We start from the raw sequence: 19,654 nt of genomic DNA, 5'->3' as shown, positions 1-19,654 counted from the left end.
AGAACAACTACCTAAGACAGTTTTCCAACAAAGATGTTTTAAGGAACTGTGTTGTACATCCTAAAACTAAGGAGGAAGAACTCCCCATGCCCAGTGCCTGCCTCTCACTCTGTAAGGGCCCTGGCAACCCCTTGCTCTGATGGCCACCAGCACCTTTTCTGTTAGAGCAGCACATCTCTGTGCAGTCTGCATGGCTCCATTTGTGGATTTTTCAAACCAGATGTGTCTTAGAAAGTTGAACGTAGTGGTGAAGAGGTTTGTCCCAGACCCACTGCTCTCCCGGTTTCTCACCATACCAGGTTAGCCAAGGCAGGGTGTGCTTAGTCACTGTATCTGGCTCTAACCCTGGGAAGCAGTGGAGTGTAGGTGACAGGGCCTTATCCTTGCTGAGGTGTCTTTGCTCCACTGGATCTGGTACTTTACAATTTTTGCGTACAGCCCATGAAGCAAGATGAAGAGGCTCTGAGGGAGAGGGACAGGTGCTCTATATCCAGATTCACTTAAGAGATCACTGAACTGGGTAGTGTGAGCTCAGTAATGGACAGAACAGTGTGGGCGTCAGTCTACATCAGAGCTGTCCTGCCCCACCAAAAGAAGGCTTCTCTCTACCTAAGCAGTAGAGCGGAGCAGGACCTTCAGTGAATCTGTCTCCTCACAATGACTCAGCTCCTCACCTCTGCTGTACCTTTTTCCACTGAGACTCCAAACATGGCTTCCACAGTAACTCAGTCAGTTTCCATGTACTAAGACCTCCATCACTCTAGTAGAGGGCTTCTTCTCGTTGGCACAGGAACTTCTTGGTTCTGAATGCAACAGCTTAGTTTTCCCCATTTGTCTCGATCTTTCTCTAAAAATATGCTGAAGATATGATGAAAATGCAATCATGGTATATGGGGAGATAATTACAAATGAAACATCACACATTGATGCCTGTAACCCCTATAGGGAACTGCTTACTAGTCCTCTCTTCCCTACTTCGGTCTGCCACAGTATTGGTATTGCTGGGACTATGCTCCCTTTAGAGACTGTTTTTACCTCTTTCCCACACACCACCCTATACTCAAAGTCACATTCTTCCCTCTCTTCTTCCCTGGAGGAAGAATTCTCCATGCTCAGAGTCTGCTGCCCATGAACTCTTTTGCACTTAATTTCTAAATCCAGAAAGATGGATTAGAAATGGTTTTCCCTATCCTTCCTAAGAGAGGCTTAAGCTGCGGATATCACCTGTAAACAAACATAAGAGGACAGAGACAGATGGAGGGATCAAGGAAGAGGACTAGCCACCCACTTTAGGACCAGAGGAGCATGTGGCAGCAACTCCCAGGTTTTAATTTCAATCTCACATGAAAATTTTGGAAATCACAAATGCCTTTGGACACAGATACAACCTGGACAATCAACCAGCAAAGCCTTCGAAAGCAAAGAACCGCAGAATAGGGGCCAGGCTGGCAAGACAGAGACTTGTAGAAATTAAGCTCTCGGCAACAATATCCATCACAGAAAAACTCCACTCAGCCACCCCTGAGCCATCCAAGGCTAAGTGGAGGGTGGGTCAGAACCCCTCTCTAGTTCCACCCTTGCTGCTCTGTGAGAAGTTCCACCAAGCTCTTGACTGATGGGTCTGAGACCACAGGAAGAGTCAGGATGTCCATCCAGCCAGGCAGTCAGAACTTCCCCTCTCTCTAGTATCAGTGGAGTCCTCAGGTGTCCGATAAGATGTCACTCTGTCCTCCTACCAGGGTGGTGTCAGAAGAGGTTTAGAGGAGGATCAAGACCTTTTTCACACCCTGCAGTATCCAGGACATCTCCCTGAGGTGCCAGCCAGGACCACGCAAGGAACACTCTGATTCTCCTACCAAGCGGGCAGTGAGAGAGAGGCAGACAAAAGCTGAACCCCCAGACACAACCTTGCCAGATCACCAGATATTGAAACAAGAAATTCTAATCCCACCGGACAGTAGAGAGGCTGTACTCTTCCCCACTACATGGATGGAGGAACCCTGCTCACAAAGAAATAAATGATTCATTTTCTGCAAGACCACATAGACTAGGAATAAAAAAGACATTTTACAGAGAACCAGGAATACCTTAATTTTCATTTAAAAATCAAACCTACAATTACCATATACTGGCACTATTTGAATAATCTCTTAGGGTAATATGATTATAAATGAATTAATACGTATAAGATATACATTATAATGTCTGATATGCAGTAAACAATAATATTTTTCTTGCAAATCTAGAGGTTTTAATAGTAACAGCCCCCAAATCAGTCTGATTAAAGGTGAATTCCCTTGCTTTCAGCATCTTGATTTCCAATTCCTCTCAGAGCACTATGAGCTACAGTGAAGATGAATGTATGTAGCATTTTTTCTCTCACTAGTTCCCTGGGCAGCCAGCCATCTGAATCCATGCTCCATGTTAGCTGTTGCATTCGACCATATGGCTCTGATGTTTTTCAACTCTTGTAGACCTTAACCTCAGGAATCCTGCTATGTGCTTCTGAGTGTTTTAAGTAGAAGTGTCATTCTCAGATCAAAGAGACTCTGAAGACAAATGTTTGATGCTCCTGAAGATAGAGTTCTTCTACCTTGGTCAGACATTTTACGTCTTAAACATTTGTTTTGCTCCATTATTCTTTGCAGGAGAGGGTTGTGGCTCTGGCATTACTTTTCATTATGGTTTCTTTGACTTTTAAGAAGACTTGTCCTGTACTCTAGTAATTTAAGTAGCCTCCTAAGTCAGCCTATTGTGGCTACCTTAGTTGTCAACTTGAGATTAAGAATCACCATGGAAGCAGAGCTTTGGAGATATCTGTGAGGGGGGGTGGTTGGGTTAACTGGGTTGAGAAGACTTCCCTTCCTAAATGTGGGCAGCACCACTCCATGGGCTGAAAGTCCAGGCTGAGTAAAAAGGAGAAAGCAAACTGAGCACCAGCATTCATTTATTTTCTGACAGGGGTTTGCAATCTGATGACTGAGACATTCTTCACCACAGTGGTCTGTCTACAGTGCTGTTGTGCACGCAATGTGACCAGCTGACTCATGCTCCATCTCAGTGTTCTGTCAACAGTGCAGATGTGGGTCCTGCCTCCTTTGCTCTGGATCCCTTCTATGGGTCTCACAGTAGTGCTTCTCACTTTAAACTCACCATAGTGTAAGTTTCTATTTCTGTTCTGAAAGGATGGAAGAAGTGCCTGTATCAGACTCTACCTGACATGATAATGTGACATATAAAAGTTATGGTATGTAGTCAAGTCAGTCAGAGACTGAAAGGAAATTCATAGCTTTACGTGCCTAAAATAGAAGGAATTAACAGCAAAGTCATAGCTTCTTCCTTAAAGGGTTAAAAAAAAGAGAACAGCGAATGCAATGAAATAGAAAAATTTTAAATAGCAGATAAAAATAAATGAAAAACAGTAGGAAAATAAAATAAACAACCAGCTTCTTTAAAAAAGCTAAACAAACAGACAAAAATGAAAAAACAACAACAAAACAACTTTGAGAAACCACTAGGTTGGTGGTTCTCAACCTGTGGGTCTCATCTCAACTCCTGGGGTGGAACAATCTTTTTACAGGGGTCACCTAAGACCATCAAAAATGAACACACAACTAGTTACAAAATCAAGCACAGGAAGGACATCACTGCAGATGTCATATAAGTTTAAATTAAAGAAGTTACACTGTACATTTATAAAAACTATTAAGGTATTTATGCAGACAACTAGATAGAAGGTATACATTTATAGAATGATGCAAATTTCAAATTCAAACTCAAAGAAAAAATTATAAGACTGCAGAGAAGCCTTGGCACAGGAATTCTGGCAGCTCATAACTTCCTGGAATTCCTTTCCTGGCCTCTGCTGGCACTAACACTTATGCATAAACAGTCACACAGGCTTATATATATATATATATATATATATAGAATTGAAAGTAAAATATTTTTGGAAAGTAGAAGTTAGAACTCTGAATGGATACATATCAATAAAACTGAACTAAAAAATTTTAAATATTCATAAAATGAAAAAACCTTAATGGTTTCACTAGTTATATCTATAAAAATTAAAAAAGAAATAAGATGGACTTTAGAGTATTCCAGAAAAATAGAGGAGAAGGGAATATTTCATCTGATGAAAAGTTCTGTTATTAAGGCCAAACACATAAAGAAAACAATATTTCTCATTATTATACATTCATTTTTCTTAGTAGTATAATAAAAAACAATTTATAAACTAGATTATATACAACCAAGTAGAATTGATTCTGAGAGGGCAAAGTTGGTTTAACCTCTAAAAGTATTAGAACATAGAATGCATCATAATGTAAGACAAATTGATATGACCATTTACTTGAGAATAAAGACAAACATAGACAGTTTTTGAAATTCAACATCAAAATAGTCCAACTACAAAAATCCAACTTTCATAATAAAAAACTCTCATCAAAGTAAGAATTAAAAGAAACTTCTCAAATCCAAGTTTTATATGGGCACAAACCAAAACTTGTGGATAATATCTCACTTAGTGGTGCAAGACTAATGTTTTCCCAGGAAGAAGTAAATCACTCTTTACATCTTCATCCAGAACTGGATATTTTTCCCTATACCAAGTCACTAATTGCATATACACTAGTAAGAGAAAATGTACTATGTGTACATTCTAGGTTTTACACAACCAACCTGTGGTTAATTGGCAATTTTAGCAGTATTACAAGTTCATCTCAATTTCATTTCTTACTCCTAGTAGTGACATCTCTAAAATTGGAAATAGAATAATTTCAATAACTATATAATCAAGAATGAACTACAGCATTGGTTATGCTTCCTATTGCTACAGTAAAATAACCTGATGAAAATAACTTGAAGGGTAGATGGTTTGTTTTTCCTTACAGTTTGACAGGAACTCCATTGGGATAGGAAAGGCATGGTGGGAGAAATATTCGGCAGCTGTTCACAATGTATCACAATCAGAAAGTAGACAGATAAATACATGCTGCTGATCAGTTCTGTTTTCCCTCTTTAACTAGTCTAGGACCCAACCTGCTGAAAATAACCTATTTAGGAGAATCCCTCAAACATATGCCCAGAGGATTCCTGCCAGTCATTCATAGTCTTATCATGGTGACAATCAATATAAATTATTATAAGTCATTGTCAAATTAAGACTCAAACATAACACGTTTAGGTCATAGTCATAGCTTTCCATGTTTTGTTCTCTTAGGTTCCTGGTCATCTGTCTTAGTCAGGGTTTCTATTCCTGCACAAAACATCATGACCAAGAAGCAAGTTGGGGAGAAAAGGGTTTATACAGCTTACATGTCAACACTGCTGTTCATCACCAAAGGAAGTTAGGAATGGAACTCAAGCAGTCCAGGAAGCAGGAGCAGATGCAGAGGCCAGGGAGGGATGTTACTTACTGGCGTGCTTCCCCTGCCTTGCTCAGCTTGCTTTCTTGTAGAACCCAGTACCACCAGCCCAGGAATGGCACCAACCACAATTGGCTGAGTCCTCCCCCTTGATCACTAGCTGAGTAAATGCTGGATCTTAAGGAGGTATTTCCTCAACCGAGGCTCTTTTCTTTGTGATAATTCCAGCTTGTGTCAAGTTGACACAAAACCAGTCAGTTCACTATCTTAAAATGCAAAATGCACTATGTCAAATTTCAAAAGTCCCAGCAAATTGTAATAGTTCCAATACTGTTTAAATGTCTAAAGTGTCTTCTGAGACTGAAAGCACTATCTTAACTGCGAACCCCGGAACAATGAAAAACCAAGTTACATACTTCTAATATATTATGCTACAAAGTTAACATTATTATTCCAAAAGAGGATATGAAAGACAAACAATGAATGATCAAACCAATAGCAATATTCAGGTTTAATTCTGCTAGGTCTGCCTTTGTATGTTACTTGGAATTTTCCCCTTACTGCTTTTAATATTATTTCTTTCTTCCGTGTATTTAGTGTCTTATTATGTGACAGGAGGATTTTTCTCCTGGTCAAATCTGTTTGGTGTTCTGTAAAATTCTTGTACTTTTGTTGGCATCTCTTTCTTTAGGTTAGGGAAATTTTTTCTATGATTTTGTTGATGTTTTCTGGGCCTTTGATCTGGAGGTCTTCTTCTGTTCCTATTAGTCTTAGGTTTGTTTTTTCAAATTGTCCCGGATTTCTTGGAAGATTAATGTCATGCACTTTTGCATTTTCCTTGACTGATATATTAATTTCTTCTATTGTATTTTCTATCTCCTGTATTCTGTTGATGGTGCTTACATCTGTAGTTCCTGTTTTCTTTCCTAGGCTTTCCATCGCCAGGATTTACCTTAGTTTGTGGGGGGTTTTATTGCTTTTATTTCCCTTTTTAGGACTTAAGACTATTTTATTCATATCCTTCACCTGTTTGATTGTATCTTCCTTTATTTCTTTATATTTATTTGCTTCCTTTTTTAATGCCTATACCCGTTTGAAGGTATTTTTCCTATATTTCCTTAAGGGATTTATTCATGACTTCTTTAAAGGTCTCTATCATCTTTATAAGAATGAATTTAAGATTCTCTTCTTGTGCTTCAGTTTCATTAGGAAATCCAGGGTTTCTTGTAGCAGGATACCTGAGCTCTAGTGTTGCCATATTGCTCTATGTCTTGTTGATTGTGTTTTATGCTGTCCTTCAGGCATCTGTTTTTCCCTGGTGTTAGCTACATAATTCTGATGACAGTAAGACTGTCAGGAGAGTGTGGTGAGGCGTGAGGCAGACAATGGAGATCAGGATACCATCCTCTATTGGTTGTGCCTCAGGTGGAAGCTACTCTGAAGGCTGTGTCTCAGTCAGACCCAGCTGTGATGGTGCGCAGATTCAACTATGATGGATGGTTGGGCAGGGTTCCAAGCTGCTTCGTTTTGGACCCCCGAATATTTGACAGCAGGGAGGCAGGACACTCTTGGGGTCATGTGAAGATCCTCCAGATCAGGGAATAAGGCCAGAGCTCTGGTCATTTTTATTTCAGCATTTGACAACTGTTTACTCGATTCACCAGAGGTTTGGTACTCAGTTTTTAAGGTTTTTTTTTTTAATATGTTTTGGCCACTAGTCTCTCATCAGGTGCATCTTTGGCATGTCTTCTATCATTCTGTCTCTGATGATCATTTCCTTTGCTGTAAGCTTTTGGATTTCATATAGCACCAAGGTCTGAGATTATTTCTTATGTTGCATAAGGTCCTGAAGTATTTAGTCCATTTTTTTCTCTAGCACTTTCAGTGTTTCATGACTTACACTAATGTTTTTGACTCATTTTAAGCTAATTTTTGTGCAATACACAGTTTAGTTCATTTACATATGGATATACAATTTCCAAGAATTGTTTGTTTGTTTGGTTTGGTTTTTGCTTGTTTTTGTTTTTATGAAGAGGGTAGAGTATTTTCAACGTGTGCTCTTGACATCATTGTCAAAAACTAGTTAGCAGTAACTATAGCTTTAGTTCTAGGTTCTCTCTTTTATTCCATTAATCTACTTGTCTGTTTTTGTGCCAGTACTATACTGTTTTGGTTATGATAGCTCTATTATATAATCTGAAAGAAAGCATTATAATAACTTCAAATTGTTTTTTTTCTAAAAACCACCTTAACCATTGGAAACTTTGTCTTTCCCTATGAATTGTGGAATTTTGTTTCTGTGAAGAATGTCATCCAGATTTTGATGGAGTTACATTGACTCTGTAGATCACATTTGGTATTATAGTTCTTCTATTACTAATTATCATCATCATCACCACCAACCACCATCATCATAATCATTATCAATCCTTGAGGATTTTGGTTTTCTAGTGACTTCAATTTCCTTTTTTTTTTTTTTTTACTGTATTAAAACATCTTTTCTAGGCTTTCCATTTTTGTTGTGTTTTGATGTGTGTTATTTGTTTTGATTTGAGATTATATATTCCTTATGTTTTCTTGGGTCAAGTTACCCTCTTTAGGATGGAGTTTTCTTTCTAGTGCCATCTGCAGGGCTGTGTTTATAGACAGATATTGCTTAAACCTTGTTTATTATGGAATGTCTTACTTTCTCTGTCTATTGTGATAGAAAACTTTGCTGTGTATAGTAGTCTGGGCTGGTATTTCTAGTCTCTTAGAGTACATAGAACATATATCCAGGCCCTCCTGAATCTCAGAGTATTCATTGAGAAGTCAAATGTTATTCTAATAGGATTGTATGTTATTTGGTTCTGTCCCCTTGGAGTTTTTAATATTCTTTGTCCTTTATGTTTAGTATAAGGGGCACTTTACTTTCTGGACCCATCTATTTGGTGTTCTGTATGCTTCTTGCACTTTGTTAGGCATCTCGTTTTTTAGGTAAGGGTAATTTTCTTCTATGATTAAGTTGAAAATATTTTCTGTTCCTTTGACTTGGGTTCCTTCTTCTTCCTCTATTCCTTAAATTCTTAGATTTGATCTTTTCATGAGTTTCCAGGATGTCTTGTGCCAGGAGTGTTTAGATTTAGCATTATCTTTAACCAGAGTATCTATTTCTTCTATTGTGTCTTCCATGTCTGAGATTCTCTCTTTCAACCCGTCTTCTTGTATGGTGATGTTTGCCTCCTGTTTGAGTTACTAAAATTTTCATTTCCAAATTTCCCTCTGTTTGCATTTTGATCCTATTGATTCTATTTTCACTTTCAGATTTTGAACTTATTCATTTCTATTCTGTGTTTTCATCGATTTCATTAATGGATTTATTAACTCTTTAAGGACCTCTAATATTGATAAAACCTATCATGAAGTCTTCGTCTTGTGCTCCATTTATATTGTATTGCTCAGAACCTATTGAAGCAGGATTGCTGTTTTATTTACCAATGAGGTGTATATACTTTTTTTGGATATTCTTTTTGTTTACACTTCAAATGTTATTCCCTTTCCCAGTTTCCTGTCCATAAGTCCCCTATCCCCTTCTTCTATAAGTGTGTTCCCATTCCCATCAACCCTCCTTCCCACCCACCGACATTCCCTTACACTGGTGGTCCAACTTGGCAGGATCAAGGGCTTCTCCTTCCATTGGTACCCAACAAGGCCATCCTCTGCTACATATGCAGTTGGAGCCATGGGTCATTCCATGTATAGTCTTTGGGTAGTGGTTTAGACCCTGGGAACTCTGGTTGGTTGTCATTGTTCTAATGGGTTTGCAAGCCCCTTCAGCTCTTTCAATACTTTAATTCCTCCAACGAGGCTCCCATTCTCAGTTCAGTGCTACTAGCATTCGCCTCTGTATACGACATGCTCTGGCTGTGTCTCTCAGGAGACATCTATATCCCGTTCCTGTCATCATGCACTTCTTAGCTTCATCAATCTTATCTAGTTTTGGTGGATGTATATATATATATATATATATGGGTCACATGTGGGGCAGGAATGGCCATTCCTTCAGTCTGTGCTCCAAACTTTGTTCCCCCTTTTAAGAAGGAGTAAAGCATCTGCATTTTGGTCATCCTTCTTCTGGAGCTTCATGTGGTCTGTGTATTGTATCTTGGGTGGTTAGAGCTTTTGGGCTAATGTCCCCTTATCAATGAGTGCACACCATATGTTTCTCTGTGACTGGGTTAACTCACTCAGGATGATATTTTCTAGTTCAATCCATTTGCCAATGAATTTCATGAAGTCATTGTTTTTGATAGCTGAGTGGTACTCTATTGTGTAAATGTACCACATTTTCTGTAATCCATTCCTCTGTTGAAGGACATCTGGGTTCTTTCCACCTTCTGGCTATTATAAATAAGGCTGCTATGAACTTAGTAAAGCATGTGTCTTTGTTATATGTTGGAGCATCTTTTAGGTATATGCCCAGGAGAGGTATAGCTGGGTCCTCAGTGCAATGTCTAACTTTCTGAGGAACCTCCAGACTTATTTCAAGAGTAGTTGTACCAGTCTGCAATCCCACCAACAATGGAGGAGTGTCCCTCTTTCTCCACATCCTCACCAGCATCTGTTATCACCTGAGTTTGTGATCTTAGCTATTCTAACTGGTGTGAGGTGGAATCTCAGGGTTGTTTTGATTTGCATTTCTATGATGATTAAGGATGTTGAACATTTCTTTCGGTGCTTCTCAGACATTCGATATACCACAGCTGAGAATTCTTTGTTTAGCTTTCTACCCCATTTTTTAATAGGGTTATTTGGCTCTCTGGAATCTAACTTCTTGAGTTCTTTGTATATTTTGGATATTAGCCCTTTATCAGATGTAAGATTGGTAAAGATATTTTCCCCATCTGTTGGTTGCCATTTTGTCCTAGTGACAGTGTCCTTTTCCTTACAGAAGCTTTGCAGTTTTATGAGGTCCTATTAGTTGATTCTTGATCTTCGAGCATAAGCCATTGATGTTTTGTTTAGGAAATTTTTCCCAGTGCCCATGTGTTGAGAATCTTCCCCACTTTTTCTTGTCTTAGTTTGAATGTGTCTGGTTTGATGTGGAGGTCTTTGATCCACTTGGACTTAAGCTGTGTACAAGGCAATAAGAATGAATCAATTTGCATTCTTTTACATGCTGACCTCCAGTTGAACAAGCACCATTTTTTGGCAATGCTATCTTTTTTGCATTGGATGGTTTCAGCTCCTTTGTCAAAGATCAAGTGATCATAAGTGTGTAGGTTCATTTCTAGGTATTCAATTCTATTCCATTGATCTACCTGCCTGACTCTGTACCAATACCATACAGTTTTTATCACTACTGCTCTGTAATACTGCTTGAGGTCAGGGATGGTGATTCCCTGAGAAGTTCTTTTATTCTTGAGTGTATTTTTCACTATCCTAGGTTTTTTGTTATTTCAAATGAATTTACAAATTGCTCTAACTCTATGAAGAGTTGTGTTGGAATTTTGATGGGAATTGCATTGAATCTGTAGATTGCTTTTGGCAAAATAGCCATTTTACTATATTAATCCTGCCAATCCATGAGCATGAGAGGTCTTTCCATCTACTGAGATCTTCTTCAATTTCTTTCTTCAGAGACTTGAAGTTCTTGTCATACAGATCTTTCACTTGGTTGGTTAGAGTCACACTGAGGTATTTTATATTATTTGGGACTATTGTGAAGGGTGTCATTTCCCTAATTTCTTTCTCAGCCTGCTTATCCTTTGAGCAGAGGAAGGCTACTGATTTGGTTAACTTTATACCCAGCCACTTTGCTGAAGTTGTTTATCAGGCTTAATAGTTCTCTGGTGGAAACTTTGCGGTCACTTAAGTATATCATCTGTAAATAGTGATATTTTGACTTCTTCCTTTTCAATTTGTATCCCTTTGACCTTCTTTCATTGTCTGATTGCTCTGGCTAGGACTTTGAGTACTATATTGAATAAGTAGAGAAAGAGTGGGCAGCTTTGTCTAGTCCCTGGTTTTAGTGGGATTGCTTCAAGTTTCTCTCCATTTAGTTTGATGTTAGCTACTGGTTTGCTGTACATTGCTTTTACTATGTTTAGATATGGGCCTTGAATCCCTGATCTTTCCAGGACTTTTATCATGAAGGGGTGTTGAATTGTGCCAAATGCATTCTCAGCATCTAATGAAATGATTATGTGGGGTTTTTTTTCTGTAAAATTTTTTCTATAGTGGATTAAGTTGATGGAGTTTCATATACTGAGCCATCCCTGGATTCCTGGGATGAAGCCTACTTGATCATGATGGATGATTGTTTTGATGTGTTCTTGGATTAGGTTCGCAAGAATTTTATTGAGTATTTTTGCATTGATATTCATAAGAAAATTTGGTCTGAAGTTCTCTTGCTTTGTCAATGTGTGGTTTAGGTATAAGCATAATTGTGGCTTCATAGAAGGAACTTGGTAGTACTCTGTCTCTTTCTATTTTGTGGAATAGTTTGGACAGTATTGGTATGAGGTCTTCTATGAAGGTCTGATTGAATTCTGCACTAAACCAATCTGGTTCTGGGCTCTTTTTCGTTGTGAGACTTTTAACAATTGGTTCTATTTCTTTTGGAGTTATGGGGCTGTTTAGATGGTTTATCTGTTCCCGATTTAACTTTGGTACATGGTATTTGTCTAGAAAATTTTCTATTTCTTCCAGATTTTCCAGTTTTATTGAATGAATATAGGCTTTTGTGGTAGGATTTGATTTTTTGAATTTCCTCAGATTCTGTTGTTTTGTCTCCCTTTTCATTTCTGATTTTAATTTGGATATACACTCTGCCCTCTGGTTAGTCTGGCTAAGGGTTTGTCTATCTTGTTAATTTTCTCAAAGAACTGGCTCCTGGTTTTATTCTTTGTATAGTCCTTTTTGTTTCTACTTGGTGGATTTCAGCCCTGAGTTTATTTCCTGCCTTCTACTCCTCTTGGGTGTATTTGCTTCTTTTTTGTTCTAGAGCTTTTAGGTGTGCTGTCAAGCTGCTGATGTATGCTCTCTCCTGTTTCTTTTTGCAGGCACTCAGAGCTGAGTTTTCCTCTTAGCACTGCTTTCATTGTATCCCATAAGTTTGGGTATGTTGTGCCTTCATTTTCACTAAATTCTAAGAAGTCTTTAATTTATTTCTTCCTTGACCAAGTTATCATTGAGTAGAGCATTATTCAAGTTCCATGTATATGTGGGCTTTCTTTCGTTATGTTGCTATTGAAGACCAGCCTTAGTCCATGGTGATCTGAAAGGATTCATGGGATTATGTCTATCTTCCCGTATTTGTTGAGGCTTGTTTTGTGACTGATTATATGGTCAATTTTGGAGAAGGTACTATGAGGTGCTAAGAAGAAGGTATATCCCTTTTTTATGATGAAATGTTCTAAAAATATCTTTTAAGTCCATTTGGTTCATAAGTTCTGTTAGTTTCTCTATGTCTCTGTTTAATTCTTTTTCCATTATCTGTCCATTGATGAGAGTGGGGTGTTGAAATCTATTATCATCATGTGAGGTGCAATGTGTGATTTGAGCTTTAGTAAGGTTTCTTTTATGAATGTAGGTGCTCTTGCATTTGGAGCATAGATATTTAGGATTGAGTGGATTTTTCCTTTGGTGAGTATGAAGTGTCCTTCCTTATCTTTTTTAAGGACTTTTGGTTGAAAGTCGATTTTATTCAATATTAGAATGGCTACTCCAGCTTGTTTCTTTGGACCATTTACTTGCAAAGTTGTTTTCCAGTCTTATACTCTGAGGTAGTGTTTGCCTTTGTCTCTGAAGTGTGTTTCCTGTATGAAGCAAAATGCTGGTTCCTCTTTATGTATCCAGTCTGTTAGTTAGTCTATGTCTCTTTATTGGAGAATTGAGTCTGTCGATGTTGAGAGATATTAAGGGATAGTGATTATTGTTTCCTGCTATTTTTGTTGTTAGAGGTGGAATTGTGTGTCTCTCTTATTTTGGTTTTGTCACAAGGAGATTACTTTTTTGCTTTTTGTAGTCTCCGTCCTTGTGTTGAAGTTTTCCATCCATTATCCTTTGTAGGACTGGATTTGTAGAAAGATATTGTGTAAATTTGGTTTTGTCATGGAATATCTGTTTCTCCACCTATGGTAATTGATAGTTTTGCTGGATATAGTAGCCTGGACTGGCATTTGTGTTCTCTTAGGGTTTGTATGACATCTGCACAGTATCTACTGGTTTTCATAGTCTCTGGTGAGAAGTCTCGTGTAATTCTGATAGATCTGCCTTTATAGATTACTTGACCTTTTCCCCTTATTTCTTTTAATATTCTTTCTTTGTTTTGTGCATTTGATGTTCTGACTATTATGTGACAGAATTCCTTTTCTGGTACAATCTATTTGCAGTTCTGTATGCTTCTTGTATGTTTATGGGCATCTCTTTAGGTTAGGGAAGTTTTCTTCTGTAGACCTGTCTTCTTTCAGCCAGTATGGGAACAGAGTTCTGCTCTCAGATGTGTAGGTGCTCGTGACTGGCTTTCAGCTCTTAGCACAGGCAGAAACCCGTAGGGTCCTGTTTCTGACTGCTCCTAGGTCTCTGTGTCCAGGGGGCACAGATGGCACTAGGTGATTTCCTCTTGGGTCTGGAATGTGGGCAGAGAGTAGTCTCCTCTGAATTTTCAGGATTGTCCACACTTTTGAAGGGCCAGCTCTCTCCCCCATGGGATTTGGGTGCAGGGAGCCATGTTACCAGCTCAGTTCAGTTCTGGCCACAGGCCAGAACCAGCAGGTTCCTGCCACTGACTATTCCTATATTCCTGTATCCAGAGGCATTATGCAGTTTCCTCTTGGGCCAGGGATGTGGGCAGAGGTGGGCAGAAGTGACAGTCTGTCCTGCGGTCTCAGGATCGTCTGCTTGTCTGGGTGTCCAGCTCTCTCCCCCACAGGATTTGGGGGCAGGGAGCTGTGGTATTGGTTTGATTCAGTTCAGTTCCGAGCACATTCAGAAACCAGAAATGCCCTGTCTCCGAGGACTTCTGCCTTTGTGCGTCTTGAGTCTACAACACAGTTCACTTGGGGCAGAAAAGTTGGTCTTACCTCTGCTCTCAGGTGTGAAGGCACTTCTGGCAACTGGCTTTCAGCTTTCGGTGCAGGCAGAAACCCAAAGGGTCCTGCCTATGATTGCTCCTAGGTCCCTGTGCCCAGGGGGCACAGATGGCACTACGCAATTTCCTCTTGGGTTAGTAGTCTTCTCTGACTTCTCAGAAGTGTCTGCACTTCTGAGGGTCTAACTCTCTCCAGCACAGGGCAAGATGTATTTCTTGAGGACAACAGATAATTGGATCTTTTGCTTGCTTCTTTGGAATGGTGATTTTATTTCCTCTATATTCAGAAGTTGGGGCACTGTTAATGGTAAATGTATTTTATTATTCTATGTTCTATGTATTTTTCTCTGAAAATATCATAATGTACACAATATACCTTAATCATATCCAATCCTCAATTCCCCTTATAACTACTCCCATGACCTCCTATCACATTTTCCTCCCAATTTTGTCCTTAAAAAAAAAAACTCATCAAATCCAATGAGTGCAGCCTATATGAACAGAGGCCAGGGGGCCATCCATTGGGAACCTAACAGTGCCCAAATTCCTGAAGAAAAGTAATTCTTCCTCACCCTATAGTCATCAACTGCTAATAGTTCCTTGGTCTTTGGAGCCTCTCCCCAATCCATTCTAGATTTTTTTTTAAACCTGCTTGATCATGCTATGCAGGTGTTGTGTAAATAGACACAGCTATTGTCAGTTCATGCAGAAGAGCTACGTCTAGAGTTTTAACAAGTGGTGTTGTCTGTGTTCTGGTCTTATTTAGGCAAACATAGTGCTGAAATTTCTTAGGTGTAGCTTTCCCATTATAAACAGAAGATAATCTTGCAGCATACTTCCTGTTCTCTGCCTATTATAATCTTTCTGTGTTCTCTTCTACAATGTTCCCTGAACCTTAAATGTAGGGTTGTATTGTAGATATACCAACTAAGGCTGGCCACCACATTCTGCTATTCTCTGCATTTTGACCTGTTCCTTTCTCTAATTGCCTCTCTGCTGAAAAAAGTTTTGTTTTTAATTTTTTTTTTTTAATGAGAGGAAAGAGCTACATTTATTTGTCAGTAACAGGATAAGAATTAAGAATGTGGTTAGGCTTAGGAAAGTGACTAAGTAAGATGTATGATCTCATTAGCCACATAGTTGGCTAAAGTAGCAGGCATGATTTCTTTCCTGTTGAACAGCTTTAAGTCCAATTATACAGCTATCAGCTACTGTCAAGATGTGCCATTATTGTATGTTTAGGGATGGATATCTTACTGTGCTGGTCACTGTGATTCATGGGCATCACAGCTGGTTAGGACTACTGAGCATTTTCCTCTCTTATTACCTTAATTACTATGAGAGGTAGTCTTCAATGAGAAGACTTTAAATACTATGTTGTATTTTTTCATCTTGATTATAATATTTTAGAGAAGTTTTCCTTTGGACATGTTGGCTTGAATCTTTAAATGTTTCTTGTATTTGGATGGCCCATTTATTACTCTATATATGTAAGTTTTCAAATGTGATTTCATCAAATATATGCTTTTAAAATCTCGATTCTTTTATCTCATATTGATTCTGGAGTTTGGTCCATTGATCATATCCTAGAGTTCTTAGATCTTGTGGCAATGCTTGTTCCTTATTGCTGTGTGAGTGTACTCTTTTCTTGAGTCTTCATTCCTGATATTCTCTGGTTGAGTATATTGATGTTATATACTACACGCACACGCACACACACATTCTCATCCAGTGTGCTTCTTCATTCTATATTGGTGATTTTTAGGTACTAGATTCAAAAGATCTTATTTATATAATTTTTTGAGGCCATTAATCATTTAAAAGTCAGCTTTTGAAATATTTTCCAAGCATTATACCTAATTCAGTATTTGAGTTGAAGAAATCATGATCTTTTGGAGTTTGGTTGCCCTATTTTTCATGTTTGCATGTTATGCTTTATGCATTTGCTGCTATGGTTATCTGTTCAGTTTTATTTGAAGGGCTTCTTTTGAGCAGCTCCTCTTGAGGGCTCAAGCTATAGCAATGCTAAGAGAAGCAAACTATTGAAATAACAATATCAAACCACATGCTCAGTATTGAATGAAGCCTATTCATGAATCACAAATGATCATCAAATATCAAAACTTAGGGTGTGCTATAAAGTTGAAAAATTAGATAAAGGTGGAAATAATAAAGGAACAGCATTGAAAATAAGCATGTATAAAGGGAAGAATGTCAAATAAAATAAAGGAAAAATGGAGAATGTTTGGAGGAAAAATAAAAATGAGCAAGGTATTAAAAAAGAAATAAAATATGAATACTACAATTAGAAAAGAAAAAATGAATAAAATAAAGATTTCCAATATTAACAAAGCCCAAAAATCAGATAAATATGAGAAGAGGCATATAAAAAATATAGAAAAATCACTTCTCAGCCTTTTGGCTATGATCAAGTATCTGTTCTTATCAGTTTAATATCTGATATGTCCTCTATCCAAGGACAATATATTAAATGGGTTTTTGGAACTAGGGGTTGGAATAGGAGTCTGCTACGCATGGACCTGGTATTGCAGTACCTCCAGGAAAGGTGCACCCCCTCTGGGAAATAATGCTGGTTTAAAAAATGCTTAAAAATAAGAAAAAAAACACAGAAAAGCTTCTTTTAATAAGAGAAATTCAAAAAATAAATGTACAATAAAAAAGTGATAGTGGCAGAGGAAAGAACAAAAGAAGGAAAAGGGATTGGCCAACAATGGAAATCTCCAACAAAATTAGGAGAATTTATGAAAGAGGATAAAAATAGAAACAAAATTTTTCTTTTTAGTACAGTAAGGTAATTGCTGATAAAAGTCAAGGGTGGGGTCAAAGGGCAAAAAGAAAAAAAAAAGAAGAAATATTAGAGTGGTTTCTAAGTTCTCTAGTATTTAAGACTGTGTCTGATGCACAGATCAAGGAAAGGCCAGTTTAAGTTGTCTGGTCTGCACTTCACAACTATCTGAAGTCTACCAGAGCCATGCCCACTTATGTAGCTTCGTTTATTTGTGCATGAGGGGAGCTACTGCACTAGAGATTTCTATAGGCCCAGGACTATATTTGCACTTTACAAATCTCTAAGTTCTGATCAACCCATTGCAAAGTGTATGTGGATGACAAGTACTGTGCAAGATCTTTACAGAAGGCAGAGGCTTGAGTTGGACACCTTCAAACTAGGTGGTCATCCAGACATGATTCTTCTGGATCTTCAAAATTCTCAAGACTTCCAACAGTGAAGGGAAGTAGTTGGTTCCAGAGGTTGATTTCTAATAATCACAGACTCAAGATTATCAACCTCTAGGGTTAATTGCTCTCCACCATCAAATGCAGGGCTATCTTTTCCTGTGCAGTTCATTGTCTGGGCAGACCTTTCCGCCACCTATATTTTTCAGCTTGCTAGCACTCTCCACAAAGGCCGCATAAGGTTGTTCTTTACCTACAGGATATAACAAGTTGAATTGAGGCTAAGCAGTTATTGTCCCATTTTCAGATACCCAAGTCAGCTTAGTTTTAAACAAGTTCTCAAAATGCCACCCAGGATGATAGAATGATTACTTTCGGCTGCTGATCTGACTACAGGAGAATTTACCATCTTATCAAAATCTGCAACTGGATTTAAATCTTCTAAGGGCTGTAAACTGTCTGTAGGATTGAGTGTCTATTTCATTACTGCCACCTGGCTTACAATTTTTATGTAGCTTGTGCTTCCCCTCTCTGTACCAGGAAGTTGTGCTGCTGGATACTTAGTTTATTTCTTCTCAGCATGCTCCCAATCTTTTCCTACACACTTTTACCTTGTCTATCATCACACGTGTTTCAATGGTTCTCTATAGACAGCATCCATTTTTCATATTCTGATTCTTCTTCATGAGACACATGTAGGCAGCTTCTAGGTTGTCATGTTACCTCAAAGTTCTACATATATCCTTTAAAACACAATGTTGATAAACAACAAAACCATTATGATGCTTCCAATTCAACCACATGCATTTAAAAATGTTCTATGTGATTAGATATAATGTCAATATTTACAACCTGGAAACTACATACTGCATTTAGGATTTAAAAGGGCAGAATCAAAGCCCCATAACTCAGAGCAGTGCACTTCATTTGCTTTCTTCTCCCCTCTTCCGTCCCCTCACTTCCCTCCTGCTACTGACTTGCTAGAATTTGTTTCCAATAAACTAAGAACACTCAGAAGTCTTTTCTTGGGCTCTACAGCAAAGAGAACAGACACTAAAAATTTCAATGTCTTAAAATTCTCAGAATGTTCTAATCAAATTTAAGAGAACACTGTTTCAATGAATATACATCTATTCTTCCTGTTCCACCACCTTCTTTCCCTTTCTTTGGTCTCTGTGGTTGGGCTCTCATTAGAAAATTACTGTCTCCATTAGCCTATAGAGCATGATCTTATCCTTTATCAACTCTAACCTTGTTAATTTAAAAACTGCACATAGATTGACACTCAGTGATGGGTGATTTCCAATTCTTGTCATGTGCTTCTTGATAATTTATCTCTCAAAGCCAAGTTCCAACTTAGGTATGTCGTCATTTAAAGACAAGTAAACCAAAGCTCAGAGTACTCATACTGCTTGTAAGTTACCAGGAAATCTGAGATTATAAAATCTGGGCCTGTTTCAGTATAGCAAGTTATTACTCAGTAACTGAATTCCTCTCTGGTTTGATGCTATACAGCAGTCTTTGTTTCTTGTTTAGGAAGAGGTACTCAAGACAAAGTGTCTGGATTTACAGAGACATAAACAAGTGAGGATCTTTCATACAGAGAAGTGGAATGAAAGCCAGAGATAGAAATAAGCACAGTCCTAACAGTCAGGCTCTGTTTCCATGAATGTGAGAACAAACTAGGTCAGCTTGGACACGTTCCATATCACACAGACAACAACAAACTACAAATTATTCCCTTCGGGTTTCACAGTAGAAAACTGAAATGACAAGGATAGCCAAGGAACACATGCTGCACAGGCCATGGGCAGTCACTTCTTATCCAGGATATGTCTGAATGCATGCATATACCTCACCAAACTCATTTAGTCAATGATCTTTCTTACCTGGCCTCTGGAAGAATTAATTCATATACCATCAGAAGCATTACGATGCCTAGCATGAAGCAGATACTAATTACGTGTAATTCTCTAGTCTGGCAGTGACAATCTGAAGACTCGGAGTAAAAACAAAG

General features: G+C 38.3%; 1 long non-coding RNA gene and 1 pseudogene across 1 annotated transcript; one reads left to right on the top strand and one right to left on the bottom strand.

Moving 5' to 3' along the window:
* Positions 1-16,392: 16,392 nt before the first annotated feature.
* Positions 16,393-19,569, bottom strand: LOC148004824 (uncharacterized). The gene is made up of 2 exons (XR_015624818.1): positions 18,249-19,569; positions 16,393-17,890 (listed from the first exon to the last, which is right to left on the bottom strand). It is a non-coding gene; the product is annotated as an uncharacterized LOC148004824 (long non-coding RNA).
* LOC120094027 (U2 spliceosomal RNA) lies at positions 16,845-17,019 on the top strand (annotated as a pseudogene).
* Positions 19,570-19,654: the final 85 nt, after the last annotated feature.

This window comes from Rattus norvegicus, chromosome 7 (genome assembly GCF_021556685.1).
Source record: "Rattus norvegicus strain SHRSP/BbbUtx chromosome 7, alternate assembly SHRSP_T2T, whole genome shotgun sequence".
Lineage (NCBI taxonomy): Eukaryota > Metazoa > Chordata > Mammalia > Rodentia > Muridae > Rattus > Rattus norvegicus.
This window is presented reverse-complemented; position numbering and strand designations above follow the sequence as displayed.